General features: G+C 45.2%; 1 long non-coding RNA gene across 1 annotated transcript; it reads right to left on the reverse strand.

The window, feature by feature from the left end:
* Window positions 1-9063: 9063 nt before the first annotated feature.
* Window positions 9064-23886, reverse strand: LOC116975784. The gene is made up of 3 exons (XR_004412772.1): window positions 23875-23886; window positions 19817-19939; window positions 9064-9074 (listed from the first exon to the last, which is right to left on the reverse strand). It is a non-coding gene; the product is annotated as an uncharacterized LOC116975784 (long non-coding RNA).
* Between the last annotated feature and the right edge of the window lie 3834 nt (window positions 23887-27720).

The raw sequence follows: 27720 nt of genomic DNA on the forward strand, positions 1-27720 counted from the left end.
TGGTGGAGGCAGGTTCGTTTTTATCATTTAAAAATAAATTGGATAGTTATATGGATGGGAAAGGAATGGAGGGTTATGGTCTGAGCGCAGGTATATGGGACTAGGGGAGATTATGTGTTCGGCACGGACTAGAAGGGTCGAGATGGCCTGTTTCCGTGCTGTAATTGTTATATGGTTATATGGTTATATGGTTATATAATCTAGTTGTTATCACTTCATCATTGGTGATCATACCTACAGTAATTGGTTCCAAACAATGGAGTTCCTTTGCCTTATGGTCTTCACATCCCTCCCTTTCACAGTGCTTCTTAAATCCAGTCCCATTGACTGTGAGGTGTTTAGTCACAACCTCATAAACCTCAGGAAAAAGTGATGAAGTAACTCAGCAGGTCAGGCAGCATCTCTGGAGCAAAGGAATAGGGTGAGGTTTTGGGCCACTTCAGAATGAGCAGGTGATAGGAGCAGAATTAGGCCATTTGGCCCATTGAGTCTACTCCACCATTCAATCATGGCTGGTTCTCAACCCCATCTTCCTGCCTTCTCCCCATAACCCCTGACCCCGTCCTAATCATACTTCAGACTGAGACAAGTTATTTATGAATGTCTTCTCAGATTTTGTTTCAATAGTGCTTCTTGGATGTTCTACTGTCCCGAGGTGCTATGTGAACGCAAGACTTTGCTGAACGGAGGAGTAGGAATGCTCTTCCATATCTCCATGGGAATAACAAGGACTGCCATTGACCTGGGCTCCACCTCACCGTGTGATTGGTTGGGTCACTCCCATTGTGATTTCACTTCCTGCCTTCCTTCCTTCACTTCAATTTTAGCCAATGAGGATGACCAATGGTGTACTAGGTTGGAGCTGGCCAGTTGCCATAGGAAACAGGTTTGGACCAAACTTCCCATTGCCAGACTCGGGTAGTATGCCAACCAGTCACCTGAATCATGTAAGGGACAGAAGTGGAGGGTAGGGATGTTGGACAAGGAGATGCCGTCAATTTAGGATGAGAAGCCAGAATCATGGCCAAAGAGGCAATTTCTAGGAAGACTTATTTTAGTACGAAAATTTGTGGAGACAACTTATCCAGGGAAGGATTTAGCTCAGCGCCCAAAGTTGGAGTAAAGGAGAGTAAAAAGAAATTGTTATTTTTAAACTACAGATTGCCATGCAAGAGTAAAGGGAGGTAACCAAAATACAGAACGCGTTGATATTGTGAGATTTCAAAGTCATCGATAACCAATGGATTCTGAGGATGAGGTGGGTCTGAGGGAGAGTCTGAATAAGAAGCTTTGAAGTACAAGGGAAGAGCGAAGAGGAATTGTGGACTTTGTGCCCAGTCCGCAGCATGTTATAGATGTGTATTGGCTGAGATTTTACAAGAGAAGAAAGACACAGACGTCTGAAGAAGGGTTTCGGCCCGAAACGTTGCCTATTTCCTTCGCTCCATAGATGCTGCTGCACCCGCTGAGTTTCTCCAGCACTTTTGTCTACACAGACATCAACATTCACTGTGGTGACTTCGCAAATCTCATCTCAACTTTGTTACTTTTGTGCCTGCATGTTTGAAGAGTCAACAGTCATGTGGGAGAGTCTAGAACTAGAGGTCACAGCCTCAGAATTAAAGGACGTTCCTTTAGGAAGGAGATGAGGAGAAATGTCTTTAGTCAGAGGGCGATGAATCTGTGGAATTATTTGCCACAGAAGGCTGTAGAGGCCAAGAGTGGATATATTTAAAGCAGAGATAGATATATTATTACCTTAGATATATTATTGATTAGTACGGGTGTCAGAAGCTATGGGGAGAAGGTAGGAGAATGAGGTTGGGAGGGAGAGGTAGATCATGATTGAATGGAGGAGTAGACTTGATGGGCTGAATGGCCTAATTCTACTCCTATTCCTCATGACCTTATGACCTTATGAATGTAGAAATCTGGAAATGGAGAGTAAACATCTGAGGTTAAGGCTGTTTGTTGAATGCTGGACACAACACAAAGTAGAACAGGAAGAGAGATATTGCATTAATTGACCAATAGTTATTATATCAATTTGCCAACAACCTCTGTGCCATGAAAACAGTAAAGATTTGGGTTAAATTTGTTAATTAAACAAGACTTTAACGTGAACTATGAGTTTAAAGTGTTGTTTTTATTTCATTCTGAATATTTAAAATGTGGACATTTTTAGTGTTTATGCGCATCTAAATTAGACAAAAAAAAGCTGGAGAAACTCAGCGGGTGAGGCAGCATCTGTGGAGCGAAGGAATAGGCGACGTTTCGGGTCGAGACCCTTCTTCAGCTGAAACTAAAACTACATCTAAAAGTGTTTTTTATCTCTTTAAGGTTTTGTATTTTTAAACAATTTTTGTGTGTTTTTTTTTAAAAGCTTTTGATTATTTTTGATGGAAGGATTAATATGAATATTTTTTATGAAAGGGATGTAGAGGTTTGAATGTTCTTTCTACATCCATGTCTGTGACCAGACCACTTGCCAAAATCATTCCAGATTTCAACTGCAGAGGTAAACCTGCTCAAAGGGCCGAATGCACCAAATTTCTGTTATTTTCGAACTATTCTGATGCATATGCTGCTCCTTCTATAAGAGGCAATGCTATGCTGTTTAAAAAAAAAGGCACAAAGTGCTGGAGTAACTCTGTGGGTCAGGCAGCTTCTTTTTCGTTTAGTTTAGAGATACTGAGCAGGAAACAGGCCCTTTGGCCCACCAAGTTTGCACTGACTAACAATCCCCACACATTAACACCACCCTACACATACTGGGGACAATTTACATTTTTACCAAGCCAATTAGTATACAAACCTGTACGTCTTTTGAGTGTGGGATGAATCTGAAGATCTCAGAGAAAACCCACGAAGATCACAGGGAAAACGTACAAACTCCATACAGAGACAGCACCCATAGTCAGAATCGAACCTGGGTCCCTGGTGCTGTAAGGTAGCAGCTCTACCTCTGTGCCACCCTGCCGACACGTTTCGGGTCGGGACCCTTCTTCAGATTTCAGACTCAGTCTGAAGAAGGCCCCCCGATCTGGAATGCCACGTATTCCTGTTCTCCACAGATGCTGCCTGACCTGTTGAGTTACTCCAGCACTTTGTGTCCTTATGTGTAAACCTGCGTCTGCAGTTTCTACAATGCCAGAATGTTCACAGTTTTCCCATTGCAAAAGACAACCGTAGATTTCCTTTGTTACGGATGTCAGTGTCAAGTATTGTTGGCCCATCACTAACTCAAAATCTGGGCCATTGCATTTTCCAGAAAGTATTATTCTTTGCCAAATATTTTTAGTTAAGGATAGTACTGGGATTCATCCAGGAGAGGGTGCTGTAGCACCTTTCTGAACATGTATTAAATTGTCAGAGCAACTGATAGTTGTGAATGCGATAAGGAATTTTAGATGGACAAAACTCAGAACATGCAAGCTTCACCATACTAAATCTGACTGGTAAGTTTATACAGTGTGGAAACAGGCCCTCATCGACCAACATGCCCCATCTACGCTTTCCCACCAGCCTGTGTCTCATATCCCTCTAAACCTGTCCTATCCATGTACCTGTCTAATTGCTTCTTAAACGCCGCAACAGTTAACCGTCTCAACTACCTCCTCCGGCAGCTCATTCCATACACCCACCACCCCTTGTGTGAAAAAGTTACCCCTCAGACTCCTATAAACTCTTTCCCCCTTCACCTTAAAACTATGCCCTCTGGTTCTCGATTTCCCCTACTCTGGGCAAGAGACTGTGCATCTACCTGATCTATTCCTATTGTATACATCTCTGTATGATTTTGATTTCTGCCACAAGAATTATTTTGTAACTGTAATAACGACTGCACATCAAACCTACATCATGGACTGCAAATTGTAAAAAGCACAGTATACAGATAATGAAGGGACCACGCGAAGATTAAAGAAGGGAAGTTGGAACCACTATTCAAGAGTAGGAAACAACAGTAACCCTTGCTTTCCCTCTCTCTCCGTCCCTCCCCCACCCTAGTTCTCCGACTAGTTTCACTGTATTACTGCTTGTACAATATGCCTGGTTGCCAACAATGAGCCATTCTACTTCTCCTTGATCATCGGCTGATCTGTCGTTTTCACACCCTGCCCTTCCATATCTCTAGTTTTCCTCTACGCTGACTATCAGTCAGAAGCAGGGTCTCGACCCGAAACGTCACGCGTCCCTTTTATCGGGGATGCCGCCCGAACCGCTGAGTAACTCCAGAATTTTCTGTCTGTCTACAGTTTCTTCCCAGCTGTTATCAGGCAACTGAACCATCCTATCAACAACCAGATAGCAGTCCTGAGCTACCACTACCTCATTGGAGACTCTCAGTCTGTCTTTAATCGGACTTTACTGGACTTTATCTTGCACTAAACGTTATTCCCTATATCATGTGCAGTTTAATATGGATAAATGTGAGGTTATCCAGTTTGGTGGCAAAAACAGGAAGACAGATTATTATCTGAATGGTGTCAAGTTGAGAAAAGGAGAAGTACAGCGAGATCTGGGGGTCCTTGTGCATCAGTCACTGAAAGTAAGCATGCAGGTACAGCAGGTAGTGAAGAAAGCGAATGGCATGTTGACCTTCATAACAAGAGGAGTTGAGTATAGAAGCAAAGAGGTCCTTCTGCAGTTGTACAGGGCCCCAGTGAGACCACATCTGGGGTATTGTATGCAGTTTTGGTATCCAAATTTGAGGAAGGACATTCTTGCTATTGAGGGAGTGCGGCGTAGGTTCACAAGGTTAATTCCCGGGATGGCGGGACTGTCATATGTTGATAGAATGGAGCTGCTGGGCTTGTATGCACTGGAAGGTTGAGAGGGGATCTCATTGAAACATGTACGATTATTAAGGGTTTGGACACGCTAGAGGCAGGAAACATGTTCCCTATGTTGGGGGAGTCCAGACAAGGGGCCACAGTTTAAGAATAAGGGGTAAGCCATTTAGAACAGAGATGAGGAAAATATTTTTCACACAGCGGGTTGTGAATCTGTGGAAGCCAATTTTCTGGATGCTTTCAAGAGAGAGTTAGATAGAGCTCTTAAAGATAGCGGAGTCAGGGGATATGGGGAGAAGGCAGAAACGGGATGCTGATTGTGGATGATCAGCCATGGTCACAGTGAATGGTGGTGCTGGCTCGAAGGGCCGAATGGCCTACTCATGCACCTATTGTCTGTACACTTTGGACAGCTTGATTGTAATCATGTCAAGTGTTTCCGCTGACTGGATAGCACGCAACAAAAAGCTTTGTTACATGTGACAATAACCTAAACTAAACTATTAAAAAAACTAAACTACCCTGTTGCTGCACCCACATGCTGGAGTAACTCAGCGGGGCAGGCAGCATCTCTGGAGAGAAGGAATGGGTGATGTTTCAGGCCGAGACCTTTCTTCAGTCACCCATTCCTTCTTTCCAGAAATGCTGCCTGTCCCCCTGAGTTACTCCAGCATTTTGTGTCAATCTTCGGTGTAAAGCAGCATCTGCAGTTCCTTCCTATACAGCAAGCTATATTTCAGCTTATCATAAACATCAGTGACGGAGAGAGGCATGAGTAGGAATAATAGGAAGGACATCCTATATCCACGCCTGTTTCCACCCTGCTTCTTTCAATTCAATTTAATTCAGATGGCGGAAATCTGAACGAAAAACAAGTGACACTGGAAGCAATTAGCAGGCCATGCAGCATGTGTGGAAAGAGAAACAAGGTGCAATTTTGTGTCCAAGACAATCTTTTATACTCAAATTCCGGAAAAAGATAACAGCTCCCACAGTGAAGATGTGGATTACTGAAATGTCCGAGACACTTTTTCTTCATTCTTTCCTTTTTTCTCTTTTTCTCGATTTATGTGTCAATTTATTCTTCTCGATTTATGTGTCAATTATGTATCAATGTATAAAATGTTAAAAATGAATGTGTACGAAAATTGTATAACTCATGCCGATTGTTTTATTCTTGTTCAATTGCTTCTAATAAAATAAACATTAAAAAAAAATCTTTGATGAAGGGTCTCCAAGATGAACTATTAACTGTTTCTCCTCCCACTAAAGCTGCATGATGTGCTATAGTAGATCCAGCATTATCTGCTTTTTAGAGTAATTGAGTCATTGATTGTGGAAACAGGCCCTTTGGCCCAACATGCCCACACCGGCCAACAATGTCCCAGCTTGCACTTGTCCCACCTGTCCACAAATGGTCCATATCCCTCCAAACCTGTCCTATCTATGTGCCTGTCTAACTGTTTGTTAAATGTTGCGATAGTCCCTGCCTTAACTACCTCTTCTGGCAGCTTGTTCCATACATCTACCACCCTTTGTGTGAAAAAGTTACCCCTCAGATTCCTATTAAATCGTTTTCCCTTCAACTTAAACCTATGTCCCCTGGTCCTCGATTCACCTAGTCTCGGCAAGAGACTCGGTGCATCTACCGGATCTATTCCTCTCATGATCTTATACACCTCTATAAGATCAACCCTCAACCTCCTGCGCTCCAAGGAATAGAGTCCCAGCCTATTCAACCTTTAGTCCTGGCGAAATCCTCGTAAATCTTCTCTACACCCTTACAATCTTGACAATATCTTTCCTATAACATGGTGGCCAGAACTGAACACAATTCTTTAAATGCGGCCTCATCAACATCTAAAAACAGCAACATGACCTCCCAACGTCTATACTCAATGCTCACATCCTCTAGTCCTGGCAACATCCTCGTAAATCTTTTCTGTACCCTTTCCAGCTTTCCTAATACATGGTGCCCACAACTGAACACAATACTTTAAATGCAGCCTCACTAATGTCTTGCACAACTGCAACATGACCTCCCAACTTCTATACTCAATACTCTGACTGATTAAGGCCAATGTGACAAAAGCATTTTTGCCCACCCGTTCTACCTGCGACTCCACCTTCAAGGAACCATGTACCTGCACTCCTAGATCCTTCTGCTCTGCATCACCACACGTAGACCCCTGTCATTCACTGTGTATGTTCTGCCCATGTTAGACTCCCCAAAGTGCAACAGCTCACATTTCCCTCCATTAAATTCCATCAACCATTCCTCAAACCACCTGGCCAATCGATTAAAAGATCCTACTGCAATTTTCCACAACCATCTTCACAATCTGCAAAACCACCCTCTTTTTTTAAATCATCTTCAATCTTGCTAATCTTGCCCTGTATGTCCTCATCCAAATCATTGATATAGAAGAAATTTAAGAAAATATAGAAAATATATACAGTATAATAAAATTCAATATAGAAATTTAATTTTTTTAATTGAAGGAAACATATGATTGCATTTGGCATCTTCTTTAGACCTGCACGATGCTGCTGCCACATGCCCATTTGAAGTTGGTTCAGTCCTAACAAGATTAGAGGCACAATCTTGGTATGACTTTGGTATCAGCAGGGTGTATCATTTGACACACTTTTGTGTTTAACTTCTAGCTTCCACCCACTGAGAATGCTTCAGGCAAAAATGCATTTGTACACTGTTGATTTGGAGAATGGTACAATATGCAGCTGAAAAAAATTGTTGTTATTTAAAAAAAAATACCGGAACTTTAAAAAATGTTTTAAGGTAGTTATTTCTAGATTCTTGATAAGTACGGGTGCCAGGGTTTATGGGGGAGAAGGCAGGAGAATGGGGTTAGGAGGCAGAGATAGATCAGCCATGATTGAATGGTGGACGAGATGGGCCGAATGGCCTAATTCTGTTCCTATCACATGACTTTATGAACTTTTCTTTCGTGGTCGAGAGATTATGTAATTAGCATCTAAATGAATATTAAAAAATGGATTTTGAGGCTATAGACTAACAGCAGGTGGTGCCACTAGCCAGGAAGTGAAACATCTCTGACGAAGTGTTTCAAGGCATTTGGAGAAAACACAATGTTTGAAGACACAAGGATCTACAGGGAAACATGAAGTGCTGGAGTAACATCGAGTCAGGCAGCATCTCTGGAGGGAATGTTCAGTTTAGTTTATTGCCACATGTGAAAAGCTTTTGTTGCGTGCTAACCAGTCAACAGAAAGACAATACATGATTACAATCGAGCCTTTTACATGAAAAGGGAATAATGTTTAGTGCAAAGTAAAGCCAGCAAAGTTCGATCAAGGATAGTCCGAGGGTCACCAATGAGGTGGGTGGAAACCGAAGATCACGGAGAAAACCCCCGCAGGTCACGAGTAGAACGTAATATGATAGTGGTTCAGCGCTGCTCTCTGGTTGTGGTGGGATGATTCAGTTGGCTGATAACAGCTGAGAAGAGACTGTCCCTGAATCTGGTGGTGTGCGTTTTCACACTTCTATACCTTTGGCCTGATGAGAGAGGGGAGACGAGGGAGTGGCCAGGGTGCGACTCGTCCTTGATTATGCTGCTGGCCTTGCCGAGGCAGAGTGAGGTGCAAATGGAGTCAACAGAAGGGAGGCTGGTCTGTGCGATGGAATAGGCTGACCCTTCGGGCCGCAACCCTTCTTCTGGCTGTCAGATGATAATGTTTGTGCCAAACATGATGCCAAGTTAAACGGATCTCATCTGCCTGTAGATGATCCATATCCCTCTAATCCCTGCACTCCCATGAGCCTATCTAAAAGGCTCTTAGACACCACTATTGTAACTGCCTCCACTATCACCTCTGCCAATACATTGCAGGCCCTCACCACTCTCTGTGTAAAAAATACTTGCGTCACAGTCACGGTGGCGCAGCGGTAGAGTTGCTGCCTTACAGCGAATGCAGCGCCGGAGACCCGGGTTCTATCCCAACTAGGGGTGCTGCCTGTACGGAGTTTGTACGTTCTACTCGTGACCTGCGGGGGTTTTCTCCGTGATCTTCGGTTTCCACCCATGGTCCACAGTACTGTAATTGGCTTGGTAAATGTAAAAATTGTCCCTAGTGGGTATAGGATAGTGTTAATGTGCGGGGATCGATGGTCGGCACGGCCCCGGTGGGTCGAAGGGCCTGTTTCTGCGCTGTATCTCTAAACTAAACAAAACATCTCTATCAAACTTTGACCCTCTCACTTTATAGCTATGCCCTCTCTTGTTAGACAGTTCCACCCTGGGAGGAAGGTTCTGACTGTCTACCCTGTCTATGCCTCTCATCAATATATATACCGCTATCAAGTCTCCCCTCAACCTCCGATGCACCAGGGAAAACAATACAAGTCTATCCAACCTCTTCCTGGAGCTGAAACCCTCTAATCGGGGTGGGAGATTGCAACCTTCACGTGGTCCGCCCTGTTTCAACAAATGCAATCAACCTGGCGTGCACAATCAAATAATATCAAATAATAATAATAATAATAATAATGGATGGGATTTATATAGCGCCTTTCTAATACTCAAGGCGCTTTACATCGCATTATTCATTCACTCCTCAGTCACACTCGGTGGTGGTAAGCTGCTTCTGTAGCCACAGCTGCCCTGGGGCAGACTGACGGAAGCGTGGCTGCCAATCTGCGCCTACGGCCCCTCCGACCACCACCAATCACTCACACACATTCACACACAGGCAAAGGTGGGTGAAGTGTCTTGCCCAAGGACACGACAGTATGCACTCCAAGCGGGATTCGAACCGGCTACCTTCCGGTTGCCAGCCGAACACTTAGCCCATTGTGCCATCTGTCCTACAACATTAGGCTGTGCACGCCATACGCAAGAAGAAGAAGAAACCCTTTAATCCAAGTAGTATTCTGGTAAATGGACACAAAATGCTGGAGTAGCTCAGGCAGTATCTCTGGAGAGAAGGAATGGGTGACGTTTCGGGTCGAGACCCTCCTTCGGACTATCATTGTTACTGCTCTGTGGAAACTTGCCACATAGAGACTGGTCGTCACATTGCAACACCTGTGTCAACTAATTGTCTCTTGTAATCTCTGGGGATTGATTGAGTGAGGAGGGAGGGGGTGAGGTGCTGCATTTCTGGGTTCTTTAAATGTAATTTTTCCCTTCGGTTTTGGTACCTCCTCCATCAATTTAATCCCGTTGTAGACTTTACTCCCACAATTTATATTCCTGTCGGAGAGCTGTGGATGAATTATTCCTTCTCACCAGAGATATCAGGGAACATCCAAAGAATCCATTTATTCCATCACTGCTGTAAATATATCGTAGCCATATGTCATCTGCCTTAAAAAGGTTTGACAGCTCAGAATGATAAGTCATGTACCACTTTTCCATTTCATTTTGATGCATAGCTTTCATTTAGCTTTAAGGAACATGTTTTTATTAAGGCTCAGGATTCAGAGTTCAATATGTCCTCCTATGTACCGACTTGAGTGATTTGGCAGAGTTGAATATAGGTAGAGCTGCTGCCTCAGAGCGCCAGAGACACAGGTTCGATCCTGACCTCGGATGCTGCCTGTGTGGAATTTACATAGTCTACCTGTGACTGCGTGGGTTTCCTCTGGGTGCTCCGGTTATCTCCAATATCCCAAAGACATCCCAGTTTGTAGGTTAATTGGCCTCAAGTGTGTAGGGAGTGGATGAGAGAATGGGATATCACAGAATTCACGTGACTGGGTGATCGATGGTCGGCGTGGACTCATGGGCTGAAGGGCCTGTTTCAATGCTGTATCTTTTAATCAATCAAATCCCATTTAGTTTTAAGAAAATGTTTTGATAATAGCCAGCTCAGCGCTCAATAAGGCCTCATATTTAACCAGATTTTGGTGATTTGAGGGGACAGAGAATCAACATCAACAATAAAGATATTGTAAACATTTAATGTCATAAGTAGTGATTGCAGCCTGTACAGATAATTTATACCCATTTAGGCCAAGCACTCTGGTGGCAGCATTAGCCTTTCAACTTGGGTCAAGCTAAAAACACAAATACTTATTTGGACTAATGAAGAGAAAGAAAATAAAAAACCTGTGGTTAATTTGTGTTGAAACATCCAAACTTATTGATCCATTCATTGCCAAGTTTTTCAGACAGTCCCTCTTGAAGGAACTCCATTCCCCTCTCTGATAGGGTTTAGTTTAGTTTAGTTTAGAGATACAGCGCGGAAACAGGCCCTTCGGCCCATTGGATCCGTGCCGACCAGCGATCCCCGCACATCAACACTCCCTACACACACTAGGGACAATTTTTAAAAACATTTATACCAAGCCAATTAGCCTACAAACCTGCACGTCTTTGGAGTGTGGGAGGAAACCGAAGATCTCAGAGAAAACCCACGCAGGTAGAGACAGCACCCGTAGTCGGGATCGAACCCGGGTCTCCGTCCCTACGGCTGTTTATTTAGTTTATATTCTGTTAGTTTATTTATTTCATTTAGAGACTCAGCATTTAAACAGGCCCTTCGTCCCTGCAAGTCCACTCCGACCATCGATCTCCCGTTCACACGAGTTCCACGTTATCCCACTTTCTCATCCACTCCCTACACACTGAGGGCATTTTACAGGGCTAATTGACCTACAAACCCACACGTCATTTAGACTCTGTGTGTGGTGCTGTGAAACAGCATTTAGCCTCTGACTCCCCATATTCTTGCGGGTCGATAATTAGTTATATAATGCCATTCAAAAAAATTGGTGGACGTTACTGTGCCCAATAGTGTAGCGAGCGCCACGGTGGCGCAGCGGTAGAGTTTCTGCCTTACAGTGCCTGATGCGTTGGGGGCCCGGGTTCGATCTTGTCCACGGGTGCCGTCTGTATGTAGTTTGTACGTTCTCCCCGTGACCGCGTGGGTTTTCTCTGAGCGCTTCGGTTTCCTCCCACACTCCAAAGACGTGCAGGTTTGTAGGTTAATTGGCTTGGTGTACGTGTAAATTGTCCCTAGTGCCTTAATGTGTGGGGATCGCTGGTCGGTGCGGACTCGGTGGGCCGAAGAGCCTGTTTCTGCCCTGTATCTCTAAGCTAAACTAAAACTACACTAAACATAATTACAATCGACAAGACCCATAACTGAAGCCGCTTGTCACTTCAGTATCATCTATTAACTCTTTCTGTGATGTTAATCAGTTCCCCAAATCTGTGACGTCACCCATTCCTTTTCTCCAGAGATGCTGCCTGACCCATTGAGTTACTCCAGCATTTTATGTCTATCTTTTGTGTCTTCTTCAGACTGAAGTAGGGTCTCGACCCAAAACGTCACTCATTCCTTCTCTCCAGAGATGCTGCCTGTCCCGCTGAGTTACTCCAGCATTTTGTGTCTATCTTCAGTGTAAACCAGCATCTGCAGTTCCTTCCCACACAACCCACAAACCTGTATGTCAGGGGTTGGCAACCTATGGCCCAACGGGCCGCATTCGGCCAGTAACCCGAAATCATCCGGCCCGCAGGTGTATTTTTTATCAATTAGTTTTAGCGACCTGGGAACTGCAGCCAGTCCCGGGGCAAGCGAGCTGATCTGGGAACTGCAGCCAGTCCCGGGGCAAGCGAGCTGATCTGGGAACTGCAGCCAGTCCCGGGGCAAGCGAGCTGATCTGGGAACTGCAGCCAGTCCCGGGGCAGGTGAGCTGACCTGGGAACTGCAGAAAACTAATTGAAAAACACATTGAAAACTAATGCGAAAAACAACACCAAGTGTCACACTATGGTGATAGATGTGGCCCGCCATCTGCTCACAGACATGGGTCCTGGCCCCTATGCAGAACAAGGTTGCCGACTCCTGCTGTGTGTCTTTGGAATGTGGGAGGAAACTGGAGCACCCGGAGAAGACCCACGCGGTCACAGGGAGAACGTACAGACAGCTCATATGATCTCACATCATATTTCACCAACGTGTCCCCTTAAATGAAAGAAGATTGTTAAGTATTCCTGTTCCTTTGGTTGAGAAAATCAACATTCTCTTGGCACTTGGTGCTATAAGTAAGTAAGTAAGTTTATTGGCCAAGTATTCACATACAAGGAATTTGCCTTGGTGCTCTGCCCACAAGTAACAACATAACATACAGTGACAGTTACCAATGACTCAGAAAACACTAAACATTAATAATAATAAGACATTAATGATAAAATACCATTGTGAAATAAGAAAGGAGAACAGAAATAGTGGCCACATTAGACAATTAAGATTCCCATTCCCTCCCCACCCTCAAGTTTCCTGATGATTGCTCAGCTGTGGGACAATGCCAGATAAAAGTAGAGACCTCGGGTCCAGCAAAACCAATTACAAATTACTCTGTCAACAAGCAGTCCCTTATATGTCAACCTTTTTATGGCAACCACTTTCAGATGAAGGGCTATGGTGGTAAGTGCACTCTGGATGCCAATAATGGGTGTGAGGTCGAACAACATTCTATCATTACCTAACCAGGACCCTAAAATCACAGCCTCTGATAATTTCGAAGCTGTTAACAGCACCTGTCATTACCGCAAACTGCATCTTTTAATTAGTTCCAACAGCAGTATTTTCATTTTTTACCTTCGTAGGCAATAAGAATCAACTTGGCGAGTATCAAATTAACCTCAAAATGTTATTGGGTGCCTCTCTTAAAATTAGGCTGCGATTATTTGTAGTATGCTTCAATATTGTTTCGGAAAATCACATAATTATACACGGGGGATTAGCAGATGTCAGGCTGGGAAGTTAGATATTTTAGTGAAGCATAAAGAATATTTCCCTTGCAGGTGTGGTCAGGTGCTGAGTTGGTTTGAATGTTGTTCGGTGGCTCTTTGTAATTAAATGTGAAACCCGCTCTTTGAAACAAAGGGGTTGCAAATAAAATCAAGACCATTTTTTAGTTTAGTTTTAGTTTAGAGATACAGCGCGGAAACAGGCCCTTCGGCCCACCGTGTCTGCACCGACCAGCGATCCCCGCACATTAACACTATCCTACACACACTAGGGACAATTTGCACTTAGGCCAAGCCAATTCACCCACAAACCTGTACGTCTTTGGAGCGTGGGAGGAAACCGAAGATCTCGGAGAAAACCCACGCAGGTCACGGGGAGAAGGTACAAACTCCGTACAGGCGGCACCCGTGGTCGGGATCGAACCTGGGTCTCCGGTGCTGCAAGCGCTATAAGGCAACAGCTCTACCGCTGCGCCACTCTGGTTGCCCTCGACGTTCTTAATTTCTTCTTAATTTGTAACCATCGTCGGTCAAAGTGGACTTTGACCGAAGCTCGAGTGATTAAATGTGTAGGAAGGAACTGCAGATGCTGGTTTAAACCGAAGATAGACACAAAATGCTGGAGTAACTCAGCGGGGCAAGCAGCATCTCTGGAGAGAAGGGATGGGTGATGTATCGGGTCGAGACCCTCCTTCAGACTGAAGAAGATAGTTAGAGGGTGGTAAATCTGTGGAATCCATTGCCACAGAAAGCTGTGGAAGCCCAGTCAATGGATATTTTGGGCAGAGATCGAAAGATTCTTGATTAGTGCAGGTGGTAGCGGTTATGGGGAGAAGGGCTGGGAGGGAGAGATAGAACAGCCATGTTTGAATGGTGGAGTAGACCTGTTGGACTGAATGGCCTAATTTTGCCCCTATAACTTATTTAATTTTCTTGCCATTCAAACAGAAGGAATAGGTGACGTGTCGGGTCGAGACCCTTCTTCAATCTGAAGAAGGGTCTCGACCCGAAACATCACCCATTCCTTCTCTCTAGAGATGCTGCCTTTTCCCATTGAGTTATTCCAGCATTTTGTGTCTTATCTCGAGTGGTGTGGTGCGTTCCTGAACCACAAGAGGCATTGGAAAGAAAATACGATGGCATTCCTGATAGCCATCCAACAACTTTGCACAGAAGTGCTTGTGTGTGGATATTAATAATAATAATAATGGATGGGATTTATATAGCGCCTTTCTAATACTCAAGGCGCTTTACATCGCATTATTCATTCACTCCTCAGTCACACTCGGGGGTGGTAAGCTACTTCTGTAGCCACAGCTGCCCTGGGGCAGACTGACGGAAGCGTGGCTGCCAATCTGCGCCTACGGCCCCTCCGACCACCACCAATCACTCACACACATTCACACACAGGCAAAGGTGGGTGAAGTGTCTTGCCCAAGGACACAACGACAGTATGCACTCCAAGCGGGATTCGAACCGGCTACCTTCCGGTTGCCAGCCGAACACTTAGCCCATTGTGCCATCTGTCGTCCCAAGGTGAAGTCAGAGCCTGCCTTCCTCAAATACCTCCCGTGGAAGTGGTTCCTTTCATTCCTCGCAACATTGGACTTGCATGAAAATGGAATCAGCAGAGGAGATGGGGGTGGGATTGAGAGTGGCGGGAGGTGCTTTGAATTTTGTTGTTTGAGATGTTAGATTTAAAAGGAGGTGAATAGTTGAAGTAGAACATCACCAGCTCTCCGACATGGTAGAACTCTTCGAAAGCAACTGACAAAAGAGGGAGTTACTTCACGGCACTGGGCCTGTACTCGCTGGAGTTTAGAAGGATGAGGGGGACCCTCATTGAATTTTACCGAATAGTGAAAGGCCTGGATAGAGTGGATGTGGAGAGGATGTTTTCACTAATCCGAGAGTTAAGATGCCATAGCCTCAGAATAAATGGACATACCTTTAGAAAGGAGATGACGAGGAATTTCTTTAGTTAGATGGTGGTGAAGCTGTGGAATTAATTGCCACAGATTGCTGTGGAGGCCGTCAATGGATATTTATAAGGAGGAGATTAATAGCTTCTTGATTTGTACAGGTGTCAGGGGTTATGGGGAGAAAGCAGGAGAATGGGGTTGAGAGGGAAAGATACACCAGCCATGAATGAATGGTAGAGTAGACATGATGGGCCAAATGGCCTAATTCTGCTCCTATCACTTCTTTCAATAGACAATAGACAATAGACAATGGGTGCAGGAGTAAGCCATTCGGCCCTTCGAGCCAGCACCACCATTCAATGTGATCATGGCTGATCATCCCCAATCAGTACCCTGTTCCTGCCTTCTCCCCGTATCCCCTTTCAAATATCTTGCTATTCCAACTGTATCAACATTTCAACCCCATCTTCTGACTAATAAACTACACAATTAAGAGACAACAGGACAGACACAAACTGCTGGAGTAACTCAGCAGGACCAACATAATCTCTGGATAGAAGGAATGGGTGACGCTTCGGGTCGAGACCCTTCTTCAGACGATCATGAGAACGGTCTCAACCCGAAACATCACCCATTCCTTCTATCCAGTGATGATGCCTGTCCTGCTGAGTTACTCCAGCATTTTGTGTCTATCTTTGGTGTAAACATGTCCATTGCCAATGACCAATTGTAAAAGAAAAGTGTCTTTAGCATTTTAAGTTCAGTTCAATCTAATTTAGTTTATTGTCCATGTGTATCAGGGGACAGTGAAATGCATTTTGTTGCATGCTATTAGTCAATGGAAAGACAATACATGGTTACAATTGAGCCGCTCACAGTGCACAGTGTACAGATACATGATAGAAACATAGAAATATAGAAAATAGGTGCAGGAGGAGGCCATTCGGCCCTTCGAGCCAGCACCGCCATTCATTGTGATCATGGCTGATCATCCCCTATCAATAACCTGTGCCTGCCTTCTCCCCATATCCCTTGACTCCACTAGCCCCTAGAGCTCTATCTAACTCTCTCTTAAATCCATCCAGTGACTTGGCCTCCACTGCCCTCTGTGGCAGGGAATTCCACAAATTCACAACTCGCTGGGTGAAAAAGTTTTTTCTCACCTCAGTCTTAAATGACCTCCCCTTTATTCTAAGACTGTGGCCCCTGGTTCTGGACTCACCCAACATTGGGAACATTTTTCCTGCATCTAGCTTGCCCAGTCCTTTTATAATTTTATATGTTTCTATAAGATATCCCCTCATCCTTCTAAACTCCAGTGAATACAAGCCTAGTCTTTTCAATCTTTCCTCATATGGCAGTCCCGCCATCCCAGGGATCATGATGAAGGGAATTAGGTGAATAACGTTTAGTACAAGATAAATCCAATAAAGTCTGATCAAAGATGGGTCTGAGGGTCTCCAATGAGGTAGATAGTAGTTCAGCACTGCTCTCTAGTTGTTGGTAGGATGGTTCAGTTGCCTGATAACAGCTGGGAAGAAACTGTCCCTGAATCTGGAGGTGTGCGTTTTCACACTTCTGTACCTTATGCCTGATGGGAGAGGGGAGAAGAGGGAGTGGCCAGGGTGCGACTGGTCCTAGATTATGCTGCTGGCCTTGCCGAGGCAGCGTGAGGTGTAGATGGAGTCAATGGAAGGGAGGTTGGTTTGTGTGATGGGTGTGAAAGGTGCCATCCTCATGAGGAATAAATATTTACCGCAACCTATCAGCTTAAAAAAGACTTAAAAAATGTTGTTTAGTTTATTTTAGTTTAGTTTATGGTCACGTGTACCGAGGTAACGCAAAAAGCTTTTGTTGCGTGCTAACCAGTCAATACATAGATAGATAGATAGATATAATTTATTGCCACACAACCAGGGTTGGTGGAAATTTGGGTTGTCAGCAGCAGTACAATAATAAAGAACACACAATAAAACTATAACTCAAACATCCACCACAGCATTCATCACTGTGGTGGAAGGCACAAAAATTTGGCCAGTCCTCCTCCATTTCCCCCCCGTGTACAGGACCGGAGTCCAGTCAGTCCAGGATCGGCTCTTCCTCACCGGAGACCGCGGCTATAGATTGTTCTAGGCCGCAGGCCGGCGGTCGAGATTTAAAGTTCCCGCCGCAGCCAGAAGCACCGTAGACTGCAGGGCCGGCGGTCAAAGCTCCCCTCCAGGGGTGATGGTAAGTCCATGCCGGACCCGCGGTAGAAGTTGGCCGCGGGCCGGCAGTGATGGCTTCTTCTTCCCCCGGGTCCCCCACAAGGGATGCCGGGCTGTAGACGCCGCACCAGCTGGAGCTCTGCAGACCGCGGCTTCAGGCTGCTACTTCAGGCTGCCGGCTGCCCCGGGCCAGCGAAACGGAGTGCTCCATGATACATGATAACTATTGAGCCATTTTCAGTGTATGGATACATGATAAGGGAATAACATTTAGCGCAAGGTAAAGCCAGTAAAGTCCAATCAAAGATGTTGATAAACACACAGAAATTCACCCACCGGGTGGTGCCAGCAATGGCTGCCTCGTCAACAGTCTGTCTGTCCCTTCCTTCATTGTTGTTTTAATAGTATGTGTTAAATGTATTTAAATGTATGTTTTAGAGTTCTTTAGTTTGTTTTATGTGGGGGGGAGGGTTGGGGGAAACTTTTTCAATCTCTTACCTCGTCGGAGATGCGATTTTTTTCCGTATCGTATCTCCGTCCACACTGCGGCCTAACATGGAGGAGTTGGCGGCCTCTTGCTGGTGATCGATTTGGGAGCTCCAACCGCGGGAGCCTGCGGACTTTAACATCGTGGAGCTCGCGGTCCCTGGTTAGAGACCGACTTCGGGAGCTCCAAGCCGCAGGAGCCTCGATCGCTCCGACGCGGGAGCTTCGACCGTCGGCCGCGGTGACTTCGACCACTCTGCCGGATGGCTCGACTGCCCTGGACCGCGGGAGAATAAAGGGGGAAGAAGATTAGAATTTATTGCCTTCCATCACAGTGAAGAACGTGGGGAATCTGCTGTGGTGGATGTTTATGTTAACTTTTATGTAGTTGTGTACCTTGTTGCTTAATTTTTAGTATGACTGCATAGTAATTCGAAGATCACTGTACACGTGACAATAAAATACCTTTGAAACCTTAGAGAATTAGTGCATTAAATAAGGAATATCAGTCCACCTCGAGCTCTGATAATTCACCTATCCAATTTATTTTCAAACCTTTTAGTTCATATCTCACGCTCAGTAATTATAGTGCTGTAGCTTTTACCTTGTACTTCCTGCCTTTGAATTGAAAACACTGTGAGGTTTCTGAAATAGGATATCATTATGTGTTATGTTTTTTTTTGAAGACTAAGACAAACGAACGCAGAGCCTCCCATGACTTCTTAAGGTGTGCGGATCATATGAAAATGACTATTTTGCCTTTCATGTGTGGAGGGATGGGTTCTGGAGAATTTTAAAGCACAAATATGGACAAAGGGCTTGTTTCGCCTCGTGGAATGCCAGTCATGTTTGCACATAGATGCCTCAGACACCAAGAAACACTCAGGATTTCATATCCCAATGATGTGAGATTGGCAGACAAAGACAAGGCTGTATCTCATCGTTATTTTTTTTTTAAGTATACATTTAAAAAAAAAAGTAGATTTTACAGGCAAGGGAAAAATGCAAAGAGGTTCCAAGTGGCAGGAACAAACTTCCAGTGTGGACTGAGTTCGGAGCTGTGCAAGAAAGGGGTGGGTTGGCAAATCTGGCGTATCATTAGTCTTCAAAGAGCTGTGTGTGAAAATTAAAGGGAATGTGGTGAGTTAAATGTGAGCAGCTGCAATATGGGGACAAATTCCTTTCCAGCCTCTCCAAAGGCTGCTGATGACCTTTTAACTTCTGCAGCCTTTTTTTCAATAGTTGTATGGGGAGGTGGAGGAACAGGCGGTGAAACTAAATGGCGAGACAGCGAACGGGCACGCGTTAGAGCACAAGATGTCCTGCGTCCGCTCTTCCAGGCGTGGACTCCTCTACACCGGCGAGACCAAGCGCAAGCTCGGCGACCGTCTCGCTGAGCACCTCCGCTCAGTCCGCCCAGGCCCAGGAGATCTCCCGGTTGGCAAACACTTCAACTCCCCTCTCCCATCCCCACACTGACCTTTCTGTCCTGGGCCTCCTCCACTGTCAGAGTGAGGCCCAGCGCAAATTGGGAGAACAGCACCTCATATTTCGCTTGGGCAGCTTACACCCCAGCGGTATGAACATTGATTTCTCTAACTTCAAGTAACCCTTGCTTTCCCTCTCTCTCTCCATCCCCTACCCCACCCTAGTTCTCTAACTAGTTTCACTGTCCTCCTGATTAATTTTACTGTTTGTGCGCCTCGTTGTCACCTTCCCCTCAGCTAACAATGAACCATTCTGCATTTCCTTGAGCATTGTCTGCCATTTTGATCTGCCATAATCTTTTGTCTCTCTTGTCTCCCTCTCCCCTGACTCTCACTGTAGAAGGGTCTCGACGCAAAACGTCACCCATTCCTTCTCTAGAGAGAGATGCTGCCTGTCCAGCTGAGTTACTCCAGCATACTGTGTCTTATCTTCGTTTTTTTTGTGGGACGAGTCGATAAAAGTGTAGGTTTGACGGCACGAGATAAATACAAGAAGGTTGATAAAAATGCTAGAGAAACTCGGCGGGTGAGGCAGCATCTACAGAGCGAAGGAATAGGTGACGTTTCGGGACGAGACCCTTCTTCAGACTGAAGAAGGGTCTCGACCTGAAATGTCACATATTCCTTCGCTCCATAGATGCTGCCTCACCCGCTGAGTTTCTCCAGCATTTCTATCTACCTTCGATTTTTCCAGCATCTGCAGTTCTTTCTTAAACAATACAAGGATATTGTTTTGGGTACACAAAAATGCTGGAGAAACTCAGCGGGTGCAGCAGCATCTATGGAGCGAAGGAATAGGTAAAGTTTCGGGCCGAAACCCTTCTTCTGACTGTTTTCTTTGTCATTTGGGGCCACCTGCCCAAAGGGAAGTAATGCAGCATGTTACCAGGAGGTGGCAGCGGTGGACACCACCCACACCATATGGGAAGGTATATCAAAGCGGATATAAGCCTAAGACTTTGGAGATACGGCACGGAAACAGGCCCTTCAGCCCACAGAGTCCATGCTGACCAGTGATCACCACGTACGCCAATGATACCCTACACACGAGGGACAATTTTGCAATTTACAGAAGCCAATTAACCTGCAAACCTGTACATCTTTGGAATGTGGGAAGAACCCGGAGCACTCTGCGAAGACTCACGCAGTCACAGTGAGAATGTACAAACTCCGTACAGGCCTCCGCACCCATAGTCAGGATCGAACCAGTGTCTCTGGCACTGAAAGGTAGCAACTCTGCCGCTGCGCCACCGTGCCGCCCTGCCGAGAAATGAATAGAAAAATTGAGTCAAGTGTGCAACCTACGTGACATATATTTCCTGCTGGCCCATTGCATCTTCTCAGGCAATTCCAAGTCTATACCAATCATCAGGAGAGCAGACAAAATGCGTAGGTAGACACAAAGGGCTGGAGTAACTCAGTGGGTCAGGCAGCATCTCTGGAGGAAAAAGATGGGTGACGTTTTGGGTCGGAACCCTTCTTCAGACTGACAGTAGGGAGGGGAGGGGAACTGGAGGTAGTAAATGGCCAGAACAAATCAATGCCGGCAACAGATGACCAACGAAGGATGGAGCCCACAATTGCTCTTCCAGTATATCTGAACACACATGAAAGTAAGTCACAGTTGTTCTAATGCATGTAACGGACCCTAGTCATCTCTTTTGGAAATGTTGAAGAGCAGGTGTATTGTTTAGTGACAACTCTTGGATTCTTCTTAAAATAGTTAATTTTCCCAGGAAAGAGGATGGTACTTACAATGGCACAGCTATGCTTCTTCCGTAGATTTTCGTGCCAAGTCTTTTGAATGTGTCCCAAACTCTTTGTCTTCTGTCTTTGGATCTCAAAGAGTCAAAAGCCAATATGCTGGAAGAGACAATAGACATTAGACAATAGGTGCAGGAGTAGGCCATTTGGCCCTTCGAGCAGGCACCGCCATTCTATGTGATCATGGCTGATCATCCACAATCAGTACCCCGTTCCTGCCTTCTCCCCATATCCCCTGACTCCGTTATCTTTAAGAGCCCTATCTAGCTTGAAAGTATCCAGAGAACCGGCCTCCACCGCCCTCTGAGGCAGAGAATTCCACAGACTCACAACTCTCTGTGTGAAAAGGTTGTGAGAGAGAGAGTAGACTCTTGGAGAGGAAGTTGAAGAGTAATTTCCCAAATACTTATGGTAGATCAGTTCGAGTCATGGAGTCGTGTAGCACAAACAAAACCTTCAGCCCAACTCATCCATGTTGACTGAGATGCCTATCTAAACTAATCCCGTTTGACCGCGATATCCCTCTGAACCTCTCCTCTCCGTGTACCTGTCCCAAGTATCTTTTAAATGTTGTCATTGTACCTGCCACATCTACCTCAAGATAGACACAGAATGCTGGAGTAACTCAGCGGGTCAGGCTACATCTCTGGAGAAAATTAATAGGTTACGTTTCGGGTAGAGACCGTTCTTCAGACGAAGAAGAAGACCCTGAAGAAGGGTCACAACCCAAAACGTCACCTATTCCTTTTCTCCAGAGATGCTGCCTGACCCATTGAGTTACTCCATCATTTTGTGTCTACCTTCGGTGTAAACCAGCATCTGCAGTTCCTTCCTTACAAGTCAACGACTTTTTCACGCTTTACCACCTAATGCCTGAGATCAAGGTGAGTTTAGGTCAGAAAGATCTATACATTATGACTGTGCCACTTCATAAAATGTTAAACTCTTTGGGCATCATGGAGGCACAATGGTAGAGTCGCTGCCTTACAGCTCCAAGGACCAGGGTTTGATCCTGGTCTGTATGGAGTTTAAACGTTCTCCCTGTGACTGAGTGGGTTTTCTCCGGGTGCTCCGGTTTCCTCCCACATTCCAAAGACGTACAGGTTTGTAGGTTAATTGGCTTCTGTAAATTGTAAGTTGTCCCTAGTGTGTAGGATAGTGCTAGTGTACGGGGTGATCCCTGGTCAGCGCGGACTCGGTGAGCCGTCGGGCTTGTTTCACTAGGGCCGTATCTCTAAAGTCCAAAGTCTAGTATCTTAATACAATCTGGCTTTCATGTATTTGAACAAGGCACACAATAAGTGGCTCATACTTCACTGCCTTCGAGAAGGAAAGGAAATTAAATGCACACGTTCGTGGACCAGATCAACGTGATGAAAACCCAAGACGTAAGTTGATGCAAGTACTGACAGCCATGGTCCATCATTGCCTTCCTAGCCCGGAGAATTGACAAGTAGATTGTTGAGTCTCGGCAGTTACACACCCATCTATCAGCTGCTTGAGGACCTTGTATTTCAGCAAGCATGGCCATGGTAACAAAATTTCATGTGCGGACTGATGAGCTCTGTAACTTTAGTCAACTTTGACGTGATGAGTGCTAGTTACCAGTTTGCACGACATGGGAGAGGGTTAAGAGTTAAGCTTGCATCTTCTTTCCCATTGGCCTTTCTGCTCTGTGGGGACAATGTCCTTTCTTCAGGTAGGTGGTTCCTGCATTTACGTTGATGAAATGATAAGACTTGACACAATATCGCTCTCACAGCTTGTTATCTGCTGATTGAAACATTCTTGGCAAGTACATCCGCCCATCCATTGTCTGTGCTGCCAACGTGATTCCTCTTTAAAGCTTTAAATTTGTAACCATGTTGGAAAAAAACATTTTTTTTTACTGTTTGCACTGAAGATACAAAATATTGATAGTCCCTTCACAGAGAGGGATAATGGTTCGCAGGCCAATCCAGTTGACAGCAATAGAGGGAGGAGGCCATAGGCCATGCAGGAGCCTGGGGCTTACCTGGGTCGGGAACCGCCCCAGTGTATAACATCATGAGAGGAATAGATCGGGTAGATCTCTCGCCCAGTGTAGGTGTGTGTCTTGGTTCTTTTTTTGTATGGCTGCAGAAACCAAATTTCGTTTGAACCTCATGTGAGGTTCAAATGACAAATAAAAGGTATTGTATTGTATTGTATTGAATCGAGGACCAGAGGAGATAGGTTTAAGGGGAAGGGAAAAATATTTAATCGTAATCTGAGGGGTAACATTTTCGCACAAAGGGTGGTGGGTGTATGGAACAAGCTGTCAGAGGAGGTAGTTGAAGCAGGGACAATCCCAACATTTAAGAAACTGTTAGACAGGTTTGACAGTCAGACATGGATAGGACAGGTTTGGAGGGATATGGACCTAACACAGGCAGGTGGGATTAGTGTAGGTGGGACGTGTGAGCAATTTGGGCCGAGGGGCCTGTTACCACACTGTATCACCCTATGACTCTATGACTCGAGCATGCGGGCAGAATGGACTTTGGACTGTGAAAATGATGCCAAAACATGGTGGTGCCTGCATGTGTAATATATGCATAAAGAATGTCACTGTGTAGCTGCACCTGTGACAAATAATGCTCCGTGGAACCATTGATCCATTAGAGACAGATGTGTATTTATCAAAAGAACATTGTTTGTGCGTGGGCTTTCAGGCGGGAGACTTGCATCTAATACCATGTGTTGGAAGATTAAGGTAGATTCCATGGGTTTGATTCCTACCAATGTATGACATTTCCTTTCTTTGGTGAACCATTATGAAAGGAATCAAGCCCGTTGCCACTTGGATGGGAGAAGAGGCAGGAAAAGTATTTTGGTATATTTTGGTATATCCCTCGGCTGTACACGTAATTGATTGATTGAATCTATTATGTAATTGAAAGATACAGCATGGAAACAGGTCTTTCGGCCGACGCCAGCCATCGATCGCCCGTTCACAGTAGTCCTATGTTATCCCTCTTCCCACATCCACTCCCGACCCACTAGGGGCAATTTGCAGACAACCGGAGCACCTGGAGGAAACCCATGTGGTCACAGGGAGAATGTGCAAACGTCACAAACTCAGCACCCGAAGCCAGAATTGAACCTGCGTCTCTGGTGCCCTGAGGCAGCAGCTCTACCTACACGTTTGTGTATATAACTGAAGGGATGCTAATGAGACGGGATGAAAGGAGATTTGCACCCTCCTGTCATATGGTTGAATTGTGCAGGAAGGAACTGCAGATGCTGGTTTACACTGAAGATAGATACAAATTGCTGGAGTAACTCAGCGGGACAGGCAGCATCTCTGGAGAAAAGGAATGGGTGACATTTTGGGTCAAGATGCTGCCTGTCCCGCTGAGTTACTCCAGGATTTTGTGCCTATGTACATATGGTTGAATCGCATGGTCAACAAACTCAATGAAAAGGCAAAAGGCATTGGCACTCAATCAAAGCGCACCAGTTACTTTCCAGTGGCATTGGTCAGAGGCATACCAACTCTTGTATGATCTGAGTGAAAGATTTCCAAACATTTTTTTACTGCAACCCTTAGTTTTCTCTCTAAATGTAAGCATTGAATAACACTTGTTCTTACAATTCCACTGCCATATTTAATTCTTCCAGCACCCAAATTTGGAAACCAAGCTATTGGAAGGATTTTGTTAAGCTGGATAGGGTACAGAAAAGATTCATGAGGATATAACCAGGACTAGAGGGCTTAAGAGAGGCTGGACAGGGAGGGGCTATTTTCCCTGGAGTTGGTGGTTTATATTATGGAGGTATATTAAATCATGAAGTTTGTAGATAAAATGGAAGGTTACACTCTTGTTTTCAGGGGTCTAAATATTACAGGGCATGTACTTAAAATGAGAAGGGAAAATATTTAAAAGAGAATCAGTGACAACATTTCCACACAAAGGATAGTGGTTTCATGGAACAAATTGGCAGAGGAAGCTGTGGAGATAAGTACAGATACAATGTTTAAAAGACATTTGGACAGAAACAGTTGAGTGGGATACGGGCCAAATCTAGCTCAGATAGATAACTTGGTCAGCATGGAGGAGCTGGGCCGGAGGGCCTTCTTCTGTGCTGCACAACTCTGTGGCCTGGATGATTAATCTTCAACAACCAATCTGCAGATCAAGAAGAATGAGTGGGTTAGCATGTGATGAGCATTTGACACCACTGGGCCTCTACTCGCTGGAGTTTAGAAGGTTGAGGGGGGACCTCATTGAAACTTACAGAATAATGAAAGGCTTGGATAGAATGGATATGGAAAGGGTGTTTCCACTGGTGGGAGAGTCTAGGACCAGAGGTCATAGCCTCAGAATTAAAGGGCGTTCTTTTCTAAAGGAGGTGAGGAAGAACGTCTTTAGTCAGAGGGTAGTTAATCTGTGGAACTATGGTGGGCTGTGGAGGCCAAGTCAGTGTATATTTTAAAAGCAGAGATAGACAAATTCTTGATTAGAACAGGGTGTCAAGGGTTATGGGGGAGACGGCAGGAAAATGGATTTAGGACATAGAGATCAGCAATGAATGAATGGCGGAGTAGGCCCGATGGGCTGAATGGCCTAATTCTATTCCTATAACTTGTGAAGAAAAGAGTAACATATTGTGCTGTTATTCAAGCCAAAGCATGAATGTGTTCTGACTTCCACAGGGTGCTGAAGATTTGCGCCACCACCATCAGTTTGAATTCCTGGAGTCCCAGACACAATGTTCAAAGACAAGATTTGCAGATTGCACGGAGATGTGCCCGCAAAGATTGGGCCCCCAAAATTAAACCCGCAATGAAATATTTTACCATGTCCATGACTGCCCAGATCACCTCTCGCCCTGCAAATCAGATACAGAAGGTCAGCCTTACCCTCAACCCACTGGGACTGCATTACAACCCATGACAATGACTGGTTTTACTGGTCTGAAGAAGGGTTGAAACCCGGAGCGTCTCCTGTTCCTTTTCTCCAGAGATGCTGCCTGACCCATTGAGTTAATACAGCATCTTCAGTGTAAACCAGCATCTGCAGTTCCCCCCTTCATAAGTAGATCGGATGGTCAATAAGAGTTTTTGGTAAATTGGTTTTCCCCCTTATCCTTGGATTTCCTGGAAATGACTCGTACAATTACTTTTTGGGCAATTGTGCATTTTCTTTAGTCTAGCTTAGTTGGGTTTAGAGATACAGCGCGGAAACAAGCCATTTAGTTCACCGTGTCCGCACCGACCAGCGATCCCCGCACTCTTATCCTGTCCAACACACACTAGGGACAATTTACAATTATACCAAGGCAATTAGCCTACGAACCTGTACGTCTTTGGAGTGTGGGAGGAAACCCGAGCACCCGTAGAAAACCCACGTGGTCACGGGGAGAATGTCCAACCTCTGTACCGACAGCACCTGTAGTCAGGATCGAACCCAGATCTCTGACGCTGTAATGCACCATCACCGTGCCGCACTTGTCTTTGTTCCTATCTTGCCGCGGAAATAATGTCAATTCGAGTGGGTGTCACCGTCAATCTTAATTCTTCTTTTTTTTTTCCAGATGCACAAGTGGATTTTTCGGGAGTTTCTGGTTCAGGATAAAAAGAGCAGGACATTAGAGCAGATTGCTCAGTGAGGAATTCAGAAAAGTAAATTACAAGGCTGACATTCATGTCTCTGACCAGGGAGAGTTATGTGCTTGAACTCCCAGCAAAGCAGAGGCATTTCTTTACGGACTGTTGCTGTTGGAAAATCCCACGCAGAGAAATTGTTAGCAGCAATCGGCCGAAGTGCCAAACAAGTATTTAGATAGTCCGACCTCACATTATCATGGGAAGTCAGTCTGAGTCATTTGTTTATGGTGACTACGTTTTGAAGCTGTTTGGTGAAAAGGTTACAAAAGTTTGCTGGATCCTCCTCAGTGCTGGAGTACACAATGGCAATCTGCCCAGCTGAATTCACCTTGCGTAGGGGCCAGCATTAACTAGATGGGACGAAAGGCCTCTTTCTTAGCTTTAACCTTTCTGTGATCAGAGTCATAGCCTGCACTGACCGCACATTAACACTATTCCACACTCACTAGTGAACAATTTACACTTGTCCCAAGCCAATTAACCTACAAACCTGTACGCCTTTGGAGTGTGGGAGGAAACCGAAGCTCTCGGGAAAAAAACCACGCGGTCACAGGGAGGGCGAACAAACTCCGTACAGACAAGCACCCGTAGTCGGGATCGAACCCGGGTCTCCGGCGCTGCAAGCGCTGTAAGGCGGCAACTCTATCGCTGTGCCACCGTGGCTGCCCTAATCTACCACCTC

Source organism: Amblyraja radiata, chromosome 8 (assembly GCF_010909765.2).
Source record: "Amblyraja radiata isolate CabotCenter1 chromosome 8, sAmbRad1.1.pri, whole genome shotgun sequence".
In the NCBI taxonomy this organism is placed as follows: domain Eukaryota; kingdom Metazoa; phylum Chordata; class Chondrichthyes; order Rajiformes; family Rajidae; genus Amblyraja; species Amblyraja radiata.